We start from the raw sequence: 16078 nt of genomic DNA, 5'->3' as shown, positions 1-16078 counted from the left end.
TTTAATGCAACATGTCACAAAATGGAAATATCATGAACAGATTAATCAGCCATTATATAAAAAATAAACAAATATGTAGGCAAGCATCTCGATCGCCCCTTCTGCCATACTCATTGTCCTACTATATGATAAGTTTCATAAAGCAGAGTCACCACTCACATGAGCTGGTAATAAATATGTTACAGTGGGAAGACAATGAACGGGCTGAGGCCCGACCACACATTATACCTAAAGCATCTCTATGTTAAAAAGCATTCCTAGGTAATGTCTAGCCTCTGAAAAAAATATGTAAAATCCATCGATAAATCTGGCAAAAGTCCCCAATATTTTGGGCATACTTGTGCTCTCACCTGAATGTAGCGCCACATTGTAGGCGCCGAAGGTAACTGCGGCTCACAAAATGTTTTATCAGAAGGCAAGTTGAGAGGAATCCAAGAGGCAGATGTTCTTGGAAAGAGCCTCTGACTGCAGCAGGAAGGATGGATGCTTCAAATTTGCACAGTTTCCTGCCCATCGTCCTCTCACGTCCCGAACGCCCATGTCACTCCCCTGAATGCTCCTCATCTGCATAAAGAGAACACTCTGATAAAGGAGCAGAGTGGCGCAGCGGAAGCGTGCTGGGCCCATAACCCAGAGGTCGATGGATCGAAACCATCCTCTGCTAATTTTGCTTGATTTTTCTTCCAAGGACCAAGCTGTCATTTCCACGCTGCCGGAAAGGAAAAGCGCAAGCTTGTGCCAGCTAAGTGATATAAGACTTCTCAACTATCTGTGTCTGCTTAAATACAAGAGAGGGAGTGTCAAAGGATCCACCCTGTACTTTGAAAGTAAAGACACACAATAATAAGCATACATGACTGGTGGGACCTTCAAACACTTTTCTGTGCAGGCTTTGAATTTCATTCTTCCCTTTTTGTTCTGCTCTTATCTATCTCCTGGGCATTTCATGGAATGTTCTCTCTTTCTCTTCCCTGCTTTGCTTCCCTTGCTGCCTCTATATGTTATATATATATATTATTTGTACTGCTGCTTTCCATTCTTCTCATCTGCACAGCTTTGTCCTTGGTTTTAATCCCCAGTTCCTTACCCTCTGCAAATAACGTTCTACTGCTTTTCATGTTGGTATCTAAACCAAATGCACCATTGAAGCTGGTGCAAGATAGTCATTGATCTCTGGGTCATAATATTTAGAACCGAGAGCGCAAATGTCAGAGGGCGTTGGTGGTATAGTGGTGAGCATAGCTGCTTCCCAAGCAGTTGACCCGGGTTCGATTCCCGGCCAACGCAATGCAAATACTTATATATTCTGCAAGCAGGATATACTTTAATTCAACATTTCACAAAATGGAAATATCATGAACAGATTAATCAGCCATATATAAAGAAATAAACAAATACGTAGGCAAACCTCTCGATCGCCCCTTCTGCTACATTCATTGGCCTAATATATGATAAGTTTCATAAAGCAGAGTCACCACTCACATGTGCTGGTAATAAATATGTTACAGTGGGCAGACAATGAAAGGGCTGAGGCCCGACCAGACATTATAACTCTAGCATCTCTATGTTAGAAAGCATTTCTAGGCAATATCTAGCCTCTGAAAAAAATATACAAGATCCACCGATAAATCTGTCAAAAGTCCTTAACATTTTGTGCATACTTGTGCTCTCACCTGCATGTAGCGCCACCTTGTAGCTGTCGAAGGTACCTGCGGCTCACAAAATGTTTTATCAGAAGGCAAGTTGAGAGGAATCCAAGGGGCAGATGTCCATGGAAAGAGCGTCTCAATGCAGCAGGAAGGTTGGATGATTCAAATTTGCATAGTTTCCTGTCCAACGTCCACTCACGTCCCGAACGCTCCCAAACGCTCAAAAGCCTCACACCGGGCAAGCCCTCACCGGGTAGATCTCTGGCACCTAGGTAAAGCCAAATCCTGAGCATGCTAGCGCTAGTATCAGAGAGAGAGATATAGAGGGTTCAAGAGCTGCTGTCTTGATAAAGGTTTGAAACGGCTAGTGCCTGAGAATGTCTGACTTTCAGTTATGACTGATTGCGAGAGGGGAAGATGAAGTTTTTCTATACCCAGCATGCCTTGCGATATACTTAGGCAAATGAGGTGAGAGCCCGACCAATCCCACGCTACTCTGCTGAATGCTCCTCATCTGCATAAAGAGAACACTGTCCCAATGCAGCAGAGTGGCGCAGCGGAAGCGTGCTGGGCCCATAACCCAGAGGTCGATGGATCGAAACCATCCTCTGCTAATTTTGCTTGATTTTTCTTCCAAGGACCAAGCTGTCATTTTAAGGCTGCCAGCAAGGAAAAGCGCAAGCTTGTGCCAGCTATGGTAGAAACGACTTCTGAACTATCTGTGTCTGCTGAAATACAAGAGAGGGATCGTCAAGGGATCCACCCTGTACCTTGAAAGTAAAGACACACAATAATAAGCATAAATGACTGGTGGGACCTTCAAACACTTTTCTGGGCATGCTTTGAATATCATTCTTCCCTTTTTGTTCTGCTCTTATCTATCTCCTGGGCATTTCCTGGAATGTTCTCTCTTTCTTTTCCCTGCTTTGCTTCCCATGCTGCCTCTATATGTTCATATCCATTATTTGTACTGCTGCTTACCATTCTTCTCTTCTTCACAGCTTTGTCCTTGGTTTCAATCCCAGTTCCTTACAATCTGCTAAAACCTTTCTACTGCTTCTCATGTTGGTATCTAAACCAAATGCACCATTGAAGCTGGTGCAAGATAGACATTGAACTCAGGGTCGTAATGTTTAGAACCGAGATTGCACATATCAGAGGGCGTTGGTGGTATAGTGGTGAGCATAGCTGCCTTCCAAGCAGTTGACCTGGGTTCGATTCCCGGCCAACGCAGTACCAATTCTTATATATTCTGCAATCAGGATATATTTTAATGCAACATGTCACAAAATGGAAATATCATGAACAGATTAATCAGCCATTATATAAAAAATAAACAAATATGTAGGCAAGCATCTCGATCGCCCCTTCTGCCATACTCATTGTCCTACTATATGATAAGTTTCATAAAGCAGAGTCACCACTCACATGAGCTGGTAATAAATATGTTACAGTGGGAAGACAATGAACGGGCTGAGGCCCGACCACACATTATACCTAAAGCATCTCTATGTTAAAAAGCATTCCTAGGTAATGTCTAGCCTCTGAAAAAAATATGTAAAATCCATCGATAAATCTGGCAAAAGTCCCCAATATTTTGGGCATACTTGTGCTCTCACCTGAATGTAGCGCCACATTGTAGGCGCCGAAGGTAACTGCGGCTCACAAAATGTTTTATCAGAAGGCAAGTTGAGAGGAATCCAAGAGGCAGATGTTCTTGGAAAGAGCCTCTGACTGCAGCAGGAAGGATGGATGCTTCAAATTTGCACAGTTTCCTGCCCATCGTCCTCTCACGTCCCGAACGCCCATGTCACTCCCCTGAATGCTCCTCATCTGCATAAAGAGAACACTCTGATAAAGGAGCAGAGTGGCGCAGCGGAAGCGTGCTGGGCCCATAACCCAGAGGTCGATGGATCGAAACCATCCTCTGCTAATTTTGCTTGATTTTTCTTCCAAGGACCAAGCTGTCATTTCCACGCTGCCGGAAAGGAAAAGCGCAAGCTTGTGCCAGCTAAGTGATATAAGACTTCTCAACTATCTGTGTCTGCTTAAATACAAGAGAGGGAGTGTCAAAGGATCCACCCTGTACTTTGAAAGTAAAGACACACAATAATAAGCATACATGACTGGTGGGACCTTCAAACACTTTTCTGTGCAGGCTTTGAATTTCATTCTTCCCTTTTTGTTCTGCTCTTATCTATCTCCTGGGCATTTCATGGAATGTTCTCTCTTTCTCTTCCCTGCTTTGCTTCCCTTGCTGCCTCTATATGTTATATATATATATTATTTGTACTGCTGCTTTCCATTCTTCTCATCTGCACAGCTTTGTCCTTGGTTTTAATCCCCAGTTCCTTACCCTCTGCAAATAACGTTCTACTGCTTTTCATGTTGGTATCTAAACCAAATGCACCATTGAAGCTGGTGCAAGATAGTCATTGATCTCTGGGTCATAATATTTAGAACCGAGAGCGCAAATGTCAGAGGGCGTTGGTGGTATAGTGGTGAGCATAGCTGCTTCCCAAGCAGTTGACCCGGGTTCGATTCCCGGCCAACGCAATGCAAATACTTATATATTCTGCAAGCAGGATATACTTTAATTCAACATTTCACAAAATGGAAATATCATGAACAGATTAATCAGCCATATATAAAGAAATAAACAAATACGTAGGCAAACCTCTCGATCGCCCCTTCTGCTACATTCATTGGCCTAATATATGATAAGTTTCATAAAGCAGAGTCACCACTCACATGTGCTGGTAATAAATATGTTACAGTGGGCAGACAATGAAAGGGCTGAGGCCCGACCAGACATTATAACTCTAGCATCTCTATGTTAGAAAGCATTTCTAGGCAATATCTAGCCTCTGAAAAAAATATACAAGATCCACCGATAAATCTGTCAAAAGTCCTTAACATTTTGTGCATACTTGTGCTCTCACCTGCATGTAGCGCCACCTTGTAGCTGTCGAAGGTACCTGCGGCTCACAAAATGTTTTATCAGAAGGCAAGTTGAGAGGAATCCAAGGGGCAGATGTCCATGGAAAGAGCGTCTCAATGCAGCAGGAAGGTTGGATGATTCAAATTTGCATAGTTTCCTGTCCAACGTCCACTCACGTCCCGAACGCTCCCAAACGCTCAAAACCCTCACACCGGGCAAGCCCTCACCGGGTAGATCTCTGGCACCTAGGTAAAGCCAAATCCTGAGCATGCTAGCGCTAGTATCAGAGAGAGAGATATAGAGGGTTCAAGAGCTGCTGTCTTGATAAAGGTTTGAAACGGCTAGTGCCTGAGAATGTCTGACTTTCAGTTATGACTGATTGCGAGAGGGGAAGATGAAGTTTTTCTATACCCAGCATGCCTTGCGATATACTTAGGCAAATGAGGTGAGAGCCCGACCAATCCCACGCTACTCTGCTGAATGCTCCTCATCTGCATAAAGAGAACACTGTCCCAATGCAGCAGAGTGGCGCAGCGGAAGCGTGCTGGGCCCATAACCCAGAGGTCGATGGATCGAAACCATCCTCTGCTAATTTTGCTTGATTTTTCTTCCAAGGACCAAGCTGTCATTTTAAGGCTGCCAGCAAGGAAAAGCGCAAGCTTGTGCCAGCTATGGTAGAAACGACTTCTGAACTATCTGTGTCTGCTGAAATACAAGAGAGGGATCGTCAAGGGATCCACCCTGTACCTTGAAAGTAAAGACACACAATAATAAGCATAAATGACTGGTGGGACCTTCAAACACTTTTCTGGGCATGCTTTGAATATCATTCTTCCCTTTTTGTTCTGCTCTTATCTATCTCCTGGGCATTTCCTGGAATGTTCTCTCTTTCTTTTCCCTGCTTTGCTTCCCATGCTGCCTCTATATGTTCATATCCATTATTTGTACTGCTGCTTACCATTCTTCTCTTCTTCACAGCTTTGTCCTTGGTTTCAATCCCAGTTCCTTACAATCTGCTAAAACCTTTCTACTGCTTCTCATGTTGGTATCTAAACCAAATGCACCATTGAAGCTGGTGCAAGATAGACATTGAACTCAGGCTCGTAATGTTTAGAACCGAGATTGCACAGATCAGAGGGCGTTGGTGGTATAGTGGTGAGCATAGCTGCCTTCCAAGCAGTTGACCTGGGTTCGATTCCCGGCCAACGCAGTACCAATTCTTATATATTCTGCAATCAGGATATATTTTAATGCAACATGTCACAAAATGGAAATATCATGAACAGATTAATCAGCCATTATATAAAAAATAAACAAATATGTAGGCAAGCATCTCGATCGCCCCTTCTGCCATACTCATTGTCCTACTATATGATAAGTTTCATAAAGCAGAGTCACCACTCACATTAGCTGGTAATAAATATGTTACAGTGGGAAGACAATGAACGGGCTGAGGCCCGACCACACATTATACCTAAAGCATCTCTATGTTAAAAAGCATTCCTAGGTAATGTCTAGCCTCTGAAAAAAATATGTAAAATCCATCGATAAATCTGGCAAAAGTCCCCAATATTTTGGGCATACTTGTGCTCTCACCTGAATGTAGCGCCACCTTGTAGGCGCCGAAGGTAACTGCGGCTCACAAAATGTTTTATCAGAAGGCAAGTTGAGAGGAATCCAAGAGGCAGATGTTCTTGGAAAGAGCCTCTGACTGCAGCAGGAAGGATGGATGCTTCAAATTTGCACAGTTTCCTGCCCATCGTCCTCTCACGTCCCGAACGCCCATGTCACTCCCCTGAATGCTCCTCATCTGCATAAAGAGAACACTCTGATAAAGGAGCAGAGTGGCACAGCGGAAGCGTGCTGGGCCCATAACCCAGAGGTCGATGGATCGAAACCATCCTCTGCTAATTTTGCTTGATTTTTCTTCCAAGGACCAAGCTGTCATTTCCACGCTGCCGGAAAGGAAAAGCGCAAGCTTGTGCCAGCTAAGTGATATAAGACTTCTCAACTATCTGTGTCTGCTGAAATACAAGAGAGGGAGTGTCAAAGGATCCACCCTGTACTTTGAAAGTAAAGACACACAATAATAAGCATACATGACTGGTGGGACCTTCAAACACTTTTCTGTGCAGGCTTTGAATTTCATTCTTCCCTTTTTGTTCTGCTCTTATCTATCTCCTGGGCATTTCATGGAATGTTCTCTCTTTCTCTTCCCTGCTTTGCTTCCCTTGCTGCCTCTATATGTTATATATATATATTAATTGTACTGCTGCTTTCCATTCTTCTCATCTGCACAGCTTTGTCCTTGGTTTTAATCCCCAGTTCCTTACCCTCTGCAAATAACGTTCTACTGCTTTTCATGTTGGTATCTAAACCAAATGCACCATTGAAGCTGGTGCAAGATAGTCATTGATCTCTGGGTCATAATATTTAGAACCGAGAGCGCAAATGTCAGAGGGCGTTGGTGGTATAGTGGTGAGCATAGCTGCTTCCCAAGCAGTTGACCCAGGTTCGATTCCCGGCCAACGCAATGCAAATACTTATATATTCTGCAAGCAGGATATACTTTAATTCAACATTTCACAAAATGGAAATATCATGAACAGATTAATCAGCCATATATAAAGAAATAAACAAATACGTAGGCAAACCTCTCAATCGCCCCTTCTGCTACATTCATTGGCCTAATATATGATAAGTTTCATAAAGCAGAGTCACCACTCACATGTGCTGGTAATAAATATGTTACAGTGGGCAGACAATGAAAGGGCTGAGGCCCGACCAGACATTATAACTCTAGCATCTCTATGTTAGAAAGCATTTCTAGGCAATATCTAGCCTCTGAAAAAAATATACAAGATCCACCGATAAATCTGTCAAAAGTCCTTAACATTTTGTGCATACTTGTGCTCTCACCTGCATGTAGCGCCACCTTGTAGCTGTCGAAGGTACCTGCGGCTCACAAAATGTTTTATCAGAAGGCAAGTTGAGAGGAATCCAAGGGGCAGATGTCCATGGAAAGAGCGTCTCAATGCAGCAGGAAGGTTGGATGATTCAAATTTGCATAGTTTCCTGTCCAACGTCCAGAATGCTCCCAAACGCTCCCAAACGCTCAAAAGCCTCCCCTCACCGGGTAGATCTCTGGCACCCAGGTAAAGCCAAATCCTGAGCATGCTAGCGCTAGTATCAGAGAGAGAGATATAGAGGGTTCAAGAGCTGCTGTCTTGATAAAGGTTTGAAACGGCTAGTGCCTGAGAATGTCTGACTTTCAGTTATGACTGATTGCGAGAGGGGAAGATGAAGTTTTTCTATACCCAGCATGCCTTGCGATATACTTAGGCAAATGAGGTGAGAGCCCGACCAATCCCACGCTACTCTGCTGAATGCTCCTCATCTGCATAAAGAGAACACTGTCCCAACGCAGCAGAGTGGCGCAGCGGAAGCGTGCTGGGCCCATAACCCAGAGGTCGATGGATCACACCATCCTCTGCTAATTTTGCTTGATTTTTCTTCCAAGGACCAAGCTGTCATTTTAAGGCTGCCAGCAAGGAAAAGCGCAAGCTTGTGCCAGCTATGGTAGAAACGACTTCTGAACTATCTGTGTCTGCTGAAATACAAGAGAGGGATCGTCAAGGGATCCACCCTGTACCTTGAAAGTAAAGACACACAATAATAAGCATAAATGACTGGTGGGACCTTCAAACACTTTTCTGGGCATGCTTTGAATATCATTCTTCCCTTTTTGTTCTGCTCTTATCTATCTCCTGGGCATTTCCTGGAATGTTCTCTCTTTCTTTTCCCTGCTTTGCTTCCCATGCTGCCTCTATATGTTCATATCCATTATTTGTACTGCTGCTTACCATTCTTCTCTTCTTCACAGCTTTGTCCTTGGTTTCAATCCCAGTTCCTTACAATCTGCTAAAACCTTTCTACTGCTTCTCATGTTGGTATCTTAACCAAATGCACCATTGAAGCTGGTGCAAGATAGACATTGAACTCAGGCTCGTAATGTTTAGAACCGAGATTGCACAGATCAGAGGGCGTTGGTGGTATAGTGGTGAGCATAGCTGCCTTCCAAGCAGTTGACCCCGGTTCGATTCCCGGCCAACGCAGTACCAATTCTTATATATTCTGCAATCAGGATATATTTTAATGCAACATGTCACAAAATGGAAATATCATGAACAGATTAATCAGCCATTATATAAAAAATAAACAAATATGTAGGCAAGCATCTCGATCGCCCCTTCTGCCATACTCATTGTCCTACTATATGATAAGTTTCATAAAGCAGAGTCACCACTCACATGAGCTGGTAATAAATATGTTACAGTGGGAAGACAATGAACGGGCTGAGGCCCGACCACACATTATACCTAAAGCATCTCTATGTTAAAAAGCATTCCTAGGTAATGTCTAGCCTCTGAAAAAAATATGTAAAATCCATCGATAAATCTGGCAAAAGTCCCCAATATTTTGGGCATACTTGTGCTCTCACCTGAATGTAGCGCCACCTTGTAGGCGCCGAAGGTAACTGCGGCTCACAAAATGTTTTATCAGAAGGCAAGTTGAGAGGAATCCAAGAGGCAGATGTTCTTGGAAAGAGCCTCTGACTGCAGCAGGAAGGATGGATGCTTCAAATTTGCACAGTTTCCTGCCCATCGTCCTCTCACGTCCCGAACGCCCACGTCACTCCCCTGAATGCTCCTCATCTGCATAAAGAGAACACTCTGATAAAGGAGCAGAGTGGCGCAGCGGAAGCGTGCTGGGCCCATAACCCAGAGGTCGATGGATCGAAACCATCCTCTGCTAATTTTGCTTGATTTTTCTTCCAAGGACCAAGCTGTCATTTCCACGCTGCCAGAAAGGAAAAGCGCAAGCTTGTGCCAGCTAAGTGATATAAGAATTCTCAACTATCTGTGTCTGCTGAAATACAAGAGAGGGAGTGTCAAAGGATCCACCCTGTACTTTGAAAGTAAAGACACACAATAATAAGCATACATGACTGGTGGGACCTTCAAACACTTTTCTGTGCAGGCTTTGAATTTCATTCTTCCCTTTTTGTTCTGCTCTTATCTATCTCCTAGGCATTTCATGGAATGTTCTCTCTTTCTCTTCCCTGCTTTGCTTCCCTTGCTGCCTCTATATGTTATATATATATATTAATTGTACTGCTGCTTTCCATTCTTCTCATCTGCACAGCTTTGTCCTTGGTTTTAATCCCCAGTTCCTTACCCTCTGCAAATAACGTTCTACTGCTTTTCATGTTGGTATCTAAACCAAATGCACCATTGAAGCTGGTGCAAGATAGTCATTGATCTCTGGGTCATAATATTTAGAACCGAGAGCGCAAATGTCAGAGGGCGTTGGTGGTATAGTGGTGAGCATAGCTGCTTCCCAAGCAGTTGACCCGGGTTCGATTCCCGGCCAACGCAATGCAAATACTTATATATTCTGCAAGCAGGATATACTTTAATTCAACATTTCACAAAATGGAAATATCATGAACAGATTAATCAGCCATATATAAAGAAATAAACAAATACGTAGGCAAACCTCTCGATCGCCCCTTCTGCTACATTCATTGGCCTAATATATGATAAGTTTCATAAAGCAGAGTCACCACTCACATGTGCTGGTAATAAATATGTTACAGTGGGCAGACAATGAAAGGGCTGAGGCCCGACCAGACATTATAACTCTAGCATCTCTATGTTAGAAAGCATTTCTAGGCAATATCTAGCCTCTGAAAAAAATATACAAGATCCACCGATAAATCTGTCAAAAGTCCTTAACATTTTGTGCATACTTGTGCTCTCACCTGCATGTAGCGCCACCTTGTAGCTGTCGAAGGTACCTGCGGCTCACAAAATGTTTTATCAGAAGGCAAGTTGAGAGGAATCCAAGGGGCAGATGTCCATGGAAAGAGCGTCTCAATGCAGCAGGAAGGTTGGATGATTCAAATTTGCATAGTTTCCTGTCCAACGTCCACTCACGTCCCGAACGCTCCCAAACGCTCAAAAGCCTCGCCCTCACCGGGTAGATCTCTGGCACCCAGGTAAAGCCAAATCCTGAGCATGCTAGCGCTAGTATCAGAGAGAGAGATATAGAGGGTTCAAGAGCTGCTGTCTTGATAAAGGTTTGAAACGGCTAGTGCCTGAGAATGTCTGACTTTCAGTTATGACTGATTGCGAGAGGGGAAGATGAAGTTTTTCTATACCCAGCATGCCTTGCGATATACTTAGGCAAATGAGGTGAGAGCCCGACCAATCCCACGCTACTCTGCTGAATGCTCCTCATCTGCATAAAGAGAACACTGTCCCAATGCAGCAGAGTGGCGCAGCGGAAGCGTGCTGGGCCCATAACCCAGAGGTCGATGGATCGAAACCATCCTCTGCTAATTTTGCTTGATTTTTCTTCCAAGGACCAAGCTGTCATTTTAAGGCTGCCAGCAAGGAAAAGCGCAAGCTTGTGCCAGCTATGGTAGAAACGACTTCTGAACTATCTGTGTCTGCTGAAATACAAGAGAGGGATCGTCAAGGGATCCACCCTGTACCTTGAAAGTAAAGACACACAATAATAAGCATAAATGACTGGTGGGACCTTCAAACACTTTTCTGGGCATGCTTTGAATATCATTCTTCCCTTTTTGTTCTGCTCTTATCTATCTCCTGGGCATTTCCTGGAATGTTCTCTCTTTCTTTTCCCTGCTTTGCTTCCCATGCTGCCTCTATATGTTCATATCCATTATTTGTACTGCTGCTTACCATTCTTCTCTTCTTCACAGCTTTGTCCTTGGTTTCAATCCCAGTTCCTTACAATCTGCTAAAACCTTTCTACTGCTTCTCATGTTGGTATCTAAACCAAATGCACCATTGAAGCTGGTGCAAGATAGACATTGAACTCAGGGTCGTAATGTTTAGAACCGAGATTGCACAGATCAGAGGGCGTTGGTGGTATAGTGGTGAGCATAGCTGCCTTCCAAGCAGTTGACCTGGGTTCGATTCCCGGCCAACGCAGTACCAATTCTTATATATTCTGCAATCAGGATATATTTTAATGCAACATGTCACAAAATGGAAATATCATGAACAGATTAATCAGCCATTATATAAAAAATAAACAAATATGTAGGCAAGCATCTCGATCGCCCCTTCTGCCATACTCATTGTCCTACTATATGATAAGTTTCATAAAGCAGAGTCACCACTCACATGAGCTGGTAATAAATATGTTACAGTGGGAAGACAATGAACGGGCTGAGGCCCGACCACACATTATACCTAAAGCATCTCTATGTTAAAAAGCATTCCTAGGTAATGTCTAGCCTCTGAAAAAAATATGTAAAATCCATCGATAAATCTGGCAAAAGTCCCCAATATTTTGGGCATACTTGTGCTCTCACCTGAATGTAGCGCCACATTGTAGGCGCCGAAGGTAACTGCGGCTCACAAAATGTTTTATCAGAAGGCAAGTTGAGAGGAATCCAAGAGGCAGATGTTCTTGGAAAGAGCCTCTGACTGCAGCAGGAAGGATGGATGCTTCAAATTTGCACAGTTTCCTGCCCATCGTCCTCTCACGTCCCGAACGCCCATGTCACTCCCCTGAATGCTCCTCATCTGCATAAAGAGAACACTCTGATAAAGGAGCAGAGTGGCGCAGCGGAAGCGTGCTGGGCCCATAACCCAGAGGTCGATGGATCGAAACCATCCTCTGCTAATTTTGCTTGATTTTTCTTCCAAGGACCAAGCTGTCATTTCCACGCTGCCGGAAAGGAAAAGCGCAAGCTTGTGCCAGCTAAGTGATATAAGACTTCTCAACTATCTGTGTCTGCTTAAATACAAGAGAGGGAGTGTCAAAGGATCCACCCTGTACTTTGAAAGTAAAGACACACAATAATAAGCATACATGACTGGTGGGACCTTCAAACACTTTTCTGTGCAGGCTTTGAATTTCATTCTTCCCTTTTTGTTCTGCTCTTATCTATCTCCTGGGCATTTCATGGAATGTTCTCTCTTTCTCTTCCCTGCTTTGCTTCCCTTGCTGCCTCTATATGTTATATATATATATTATTTGTACTGCTGCTTTCCATTCTTCTCATCTGCACAGCTTTGTCCTTGGTTTTAATCCCCAGTTCCTTACCCTCTGCAAATAACGTTCTACTGCTTTTCATGTTGGTATCTAAACCAAATGCACCATTGAAGCTGGTGCAAGATAGTCATTGATCTCTGGGTCATAATATTTAGAACCGAGAGCGCAAATGTCAGAGGGCGTTGGTGGTATAGTGGTGAGCATAGCTGCTTCCCAAGCAGTTGACCCGGGTTCGATTCCCGGCCAACGCAATGCAAATACTTATATATTCTGCAAGCAGGATATACTTTAATTCAACATTTCACAAAATGGAAATATCATGAACAGATTAATCAGCCATATATAAAGAAATAAACAAATACGTAGGCAAACCTCTCGATCGCCCCTTCTGCTACATTCATTGGCCTAATATATGATAAGTTTCATAAAGCAGAGTCACCACTCACATGTGCTGGTAATAAATATGTTACAGTGGGCAGACAATGAAAGGGCTGAGGCCCGACCAGACATTATAACTCTAGCATCTCTATGTTAGAAAGCATTTCTAGGCAATTTCTAGCCTCTGAAAAAAATATACAAGATCCACCGATAAATCTGTCAAAAGTCCTTAACATTTTGTGCATACTTGTGCTCTCACCTGCATGTAGCGCCACCTTGTAGCTGTCGAAGGTACCTGCGGCTCACAAAATGTTTTATCAGAAGGCAAGTTGAGAGGAATCCAAGGGGCAGATGTCCATGGAAAGAGCGTCTCAATGCAGCAGGAAGGTTGGATGATTCAAATTTGCATAGTTTCCTGTCCAACGTCCACTCACGTCCCGAACGCTCCCAAACGCTCAAAAGCCTCACACCGGGCAAGCCCTCACCGGGTAGATCTCTGGCACCTAGGTAAAGCCAAATCCTGAGCATGCTAGCGCTAGTATCAGAGAGAGAGATATAGAGGGTTCAAGAGCTGCTGTCTTGATAAAGGTTTGAAACGGCTAGTGCCTGAGAATGTCTGACTTTCAGTTATGACTGATTGCGAGAGGGGAAGATGAAGTTTTTCTATACCCAGCATGCCTTGCGATATACTTAGGCAAATGAGGTGAGAGCCCGACCAATCCCACGCTACTCTGCTGAATGCTCCTCATCTGCATAAAGAGAACACTGTCCCAATGCAGCAGAGTGGCGCAGCGGAAGCGTGCTGGGCCCATAACCCAGAGGTCGATGGATCGAAACCATCCTCTGCTAATTTTGCTTGATTTTTCTTCCAAGGACCAAGCTGTCATTTTAAGGCTGCCAGCAAGGAAAAGCGCAAGCTTGTGCCAGCTATGGTAGAAACGACTTCTGAACTATCTGTGTCTGCTGAAATACAAGAGAGGGATCGTCAAGGGATCCACCCTGTACCTTGAAAGTAAAGACACACAATAATAAGCATAAATGACTGGTGGGACCTTCAAACACTTTTCTGGGCATGCTTTGAATATCATTCTTCCCTTTTTGTTCTGCTCTTATCTATCTCCTGGGCATTTCCTGGAATGTTCTCTCTTTCTTTTCCCTGCTTTGCTTCCCATGCTGCCTCTATATGTTCATATCCATTATTTGTACTGCTGCTTACCATTCTTCTCTTCTTCACAGCTTTGTCCTTGGTTTCAATCCCAGTTCCTTACAATCTGCTAAAACCTTTCTACTGCTTCTCATGTTGGTATCTAAACCAAATGCACCATTGAAGCTGGTGCAAGATAGACATTGAACTCAGGCTCGTAATGTTTAGAACCGAGATTGCACAGATCAGAGGGCGTTGGTGGTATAGTGGTGAGCATAGCTGCCTTCCAAGCAGTTGACCTGGGTTCGATTCCCGGCCAACGCAGTACCAATTCTTATATATTCTGCAATCAGGATATATTTTAATGCAACATGTCACAAAATGGAAATATCATGAACAGATTAATCAGCCATTATATAAAAAATAAACAAATATGTAGGCAAGCATCTCGATCGCCCCTTCTGCCATACTCATTGTCCTACTATATGATAAGTTTCATAAAGCAGAGTCACCACTCACATTAGCTGGTAATAAATATGTTACAGTGGGAAGACAATGAACGGGCTGAGGCCCGACCACACATTATACCTAAAGCATCTCTATGTTAAAAAGCATTCCTAGGTAATGTCTAGCCTCTGAAAAAAATATGTAAAATCCATCGATAAATCTGGCAAAAGTCCCCAATATTTTGGGCATACTTGTGCTCTCACCTGAATGTAGCGCCACCTTGTAGGCGCCGAAGGTAACTGCGGCTCACAAAATGTTTTATCAGAAGGCAAGTTGAGAGGAATCCAAGAGGCAGATGTTCTTGGAAAGAGCCTCTGACTGCAGCAGGAAGGATGGATGCTTCAAATTTGCACAGTTTCCTGCCCATCGTCCTCTCACGTCCCGAACGCCCATGTCACTCCCCTGAATGCTCCTCATCTGCATAAAGAGAACACTCTGATAAAGGAGCAGAGTGGCACAGCGGAAGCGTGCTGGGCCCATAACCCAGAGGTCGATGGATCGAAACCATCCTCTGCTAATTTTGCTTGATTTTTCTTCCAAGGACCAAGCTGTCATTTCCACGCTGCCGGAAAGGAAAAGCGCAAGCTTGTGCCAGCTAAGTGATATAAGACTTCTCAACTATCTGTGTCTGCTGAAATACAAGAGAGGGAGTGTCAAAGGATCCACCCTGTACTTTGAAAGTAAAGACACACAATAATAAGCATACATGACTGGTGGGACCTTCAAACACTTTTCTGTGCAGGCTTTGAATTTCATTCTTCCCTTTTTGTTCTGCTCTTATCTATCTCCTGGGCATTTCATGGAATGTTCTCTCTTTCTCTTCCCTGCTTTGCTTCCCTTGCTGCCTCTATATGTTATATATATATATTAATTGTACTGCTGCTTTCCATTCTTCTCATCTGCACAGCTTTGTCCTTGGTTTTAATCCCCAGTTCCTTACCCTCTGCAAATAACGTTCTACTGCTTTTCATGTTGGTATCTAAACCAAATGCACCATTGAAGCTGGTGCAAGATAGTCATTGATCTCTGGGTCATAATATTTAGAACCGAGAGCGCAAATGTCAGAGGGCGTTGGTGGTATAGTGGTGAGCATAGCTGCTTCCCAAGCAGTTGACCCAGGTTCGATTCCCGGCCAACGCAATGCAAATACTTATATATTCTGCAAGCAGGATATACTTTAATTCAACATTTCACAAAATGGAAATATCATGAACAGATTAATCAGCCATATATAAAGAAATAAACAAATACGTAGGCAAACCTCTCAATCGCCCCTTCTGCTACATTCATTGGCCTAATATATGATAAGTTTCATAAAGCAGAGTCACCACTCACATGTGCTGGTAATAAATATGTTACAGTGGG

General features: G+C 43.6%; 18 non-coding genes across 18 annotated transcripts; all 18 read left to right on the top strand.

Moving 5' to 3' along the window:
• The first annotated feature begins 592 nt into the window (after nucleotides 1–592).
• Nucleotides 593–664, top strand: TRNAM-CAU (transfer RNA methionine (anticodon CAU)). Its single transcript has one exon. It is a non-coding gene; the product is annotated as a tRNA-Met (tRNA).
• Nucleotides 665–1215: 551 nt separating this feature from the next.
• TRNAG-CCC (transfer RNA glycine (anticodon CCC)) lies at nucleotides 1216–1287 on the top strand. Its single transcript has one exon. It is a non-coding gene; the product is annotated as a tRNA-Gly (tRNA).
• A 904-nt stretch (nucleotides 1288–2191) lies between these two features.
• TRNAM-CAU (transfer RNA methionine (anticodon CAU)) lies at nucleotides 2192–2263 on the top strand. Its single transcript has one exon. It is a non-coding gene; the product is annotated as a tRNA-Met (tRNA).
• A 547-nt stretch (nucleotides 2264–2810) lies between these two features.
• TRNAG-UCC (transfer RNA glycine (anticodon UCC)) lies at nucleotides 2811–2882 on the top strand. Its single transcript has one exon. It is a non-coding gene; the product is annotated as a tRNA-Gly (tRNA).
• A 628-nt stretch (nucleotides 2883–3510) lies between these two features.
• Nucleotides 3511–3582, top strand: TRNAM-CAU (transfer RNA methionine (anticodon CAU)). Its single transcript has one exon. It is a non-coding gene; the product is annotated as a tRNA-Met (tRNA).
• Nucleotides 3583–4133: 551 nt separating this feature from the next.
• On the top strand, nucleotides 4134–4205 carry TRNAG-CCC (transfer RNA glycine (anticodon CCC)). The gene has a single exon. It is a non-coding gene; the product is annotated as a tRNA-Gly (tRNA).
• A 904-nt stretch (nucleotides 4206–5109) lies between these two features.
• TRNAM-CAU (transfer RNA methionine (anticodon CAU)) lies at nucleotides 5110–5181 on the top strand. Its single transcript has one exon. It is a non-coding gene; the product is annotated as a tRNA-Met (tRNA).
• Nucleotides 5182–5728: 547 nt separating this feature from the next.
• Nucleotides 5729–5800, top strand: TRNAG-UCC (transfer RNA glycine (anticodon UCC)). The gene has a single exon. It is a non-coding gene; the product is annotated as a tRNA-Gly (tRNA).
• A 1251-nt stretch (nucleotides 5801–7051) lies between these two features.
• On the top strand, nucleotides 7052–7123 carry TRNAG-CCC (transfer RNA glycine (anticodon CCC)). The gene has a single exon. It is a non-coding gene; the product is annotated as a tRNA-Gly (tRNA).
• A 2210-nt stretch (nucleotides 7124–9333) lies between these two features.
• TRNAM-CAU (transfer RNA methionine (anticodon CAU)) lies at nucleotides 9334–9405 on the top strand. The gene has a single exon. It is a non-coding gene; the product is annotated as a tRNA-Met (tRNA).
• A 551-nt stretch (nucleotides 9406–9956) lies between these two features.
• Nucleotides 9957–10028, top strand: TRNAG-CCC (transfer RNA glycine (anticodon CCC)). The gene has a single exon. It is a non-coding gene; the product is annotated as a tRNA-Gly (tRNA).
• Nucleotides 10029–10921: 893 nt separating this feature from the next.
• On the top strand, nucleotides 10922–10993 carry TRNAM-CAU (transfer RNA methionine (anticodon CAU)). Its single transcript has one exon. It is a non-coding gene; the product is annotated as a tRNA-Met (tRNA).
• Nucleotides 10994–11540: 547 nt separating this feature from the next.
• TRNAG-UCC (transfer RNA glycine (anticodon UCC)) lies at nucleotides 11541–11612 on the top strand. Its single transcript has one exon. It is a non-coding gene; the product is annotated as a tRNA-Gly (tRNA).
• Nucleotides 11613–12240: 628 nt separating this feature from the next.
• Nucleotides 12241–12312, top strand: TRNAM-CAU (transfer RNA methionine (anticodon CAU)). Its single transcript has one exon. It is a non-coding gene; the product is annotated as a tRNA-Met (tRNA).
• Nucleotides 12313–12863: 551 nt separating this feature from the next.
• Nucleotides 12864–12935, top strand: TRNAG-CCC (transfer RNA glycine (anticodon CCC)). The gene has a single exon. It is a non-coding gene; the product is annotated as a tRNA-Gly (tRNA).
• A 904-nt stretch (nucleotides 12936–13839) lies between these two features.
• On the top strand, nucleotides 13840–13911 carry TRNAM-CAU (transfer RNA methionine (anticodon CAU)). The gene has a single exon. It is a non-coding gene; the product is annotated as a tRNA-Met (tRNA).
• Nucleotides 13912–14458: 547 nt separating this feature from the next.
• TRNAG-UCC (transfer RNA glycine (anticodon UCC)) lies at nucleotides 14459–14530 on the top strand. Its single transcript has one exon. It is a non-coding gene; the product is annotated as a tRNA-Gly (tRNA).
• Nucleotides 14531–15781: 1251 nt separating this feature from the next.
• TRNAG-CCC (transfer RNA glycine (anticodon CCC)) lies at nucleotides 15782–15853 on the top strand. The gene has a single exon. It is a non-coding gene; the product is annotated as a tRNA-Gly (tRNA).
• The last annotated feature ends 225 nt before the right edge of the window (nucleotides 15854–16078 follow it).

This window comes from Lissotriton helveticus, chromosome 11 (genome assembly GCF_964261635.1).
Source record: "Lissotriton helveticus chromosome 11, aLisHel1.1, whole genome shotgun sequence".
Taxonomy (NCBI): Eukaryota; Metazoa; Chordata; class Amphibia; order Caudata; family Salamandridae; genus Lissotriton; species Lissotriton helveticus.
This window is presented reverse-complemented; position numbering and strand designations above follow the sequence as displayed.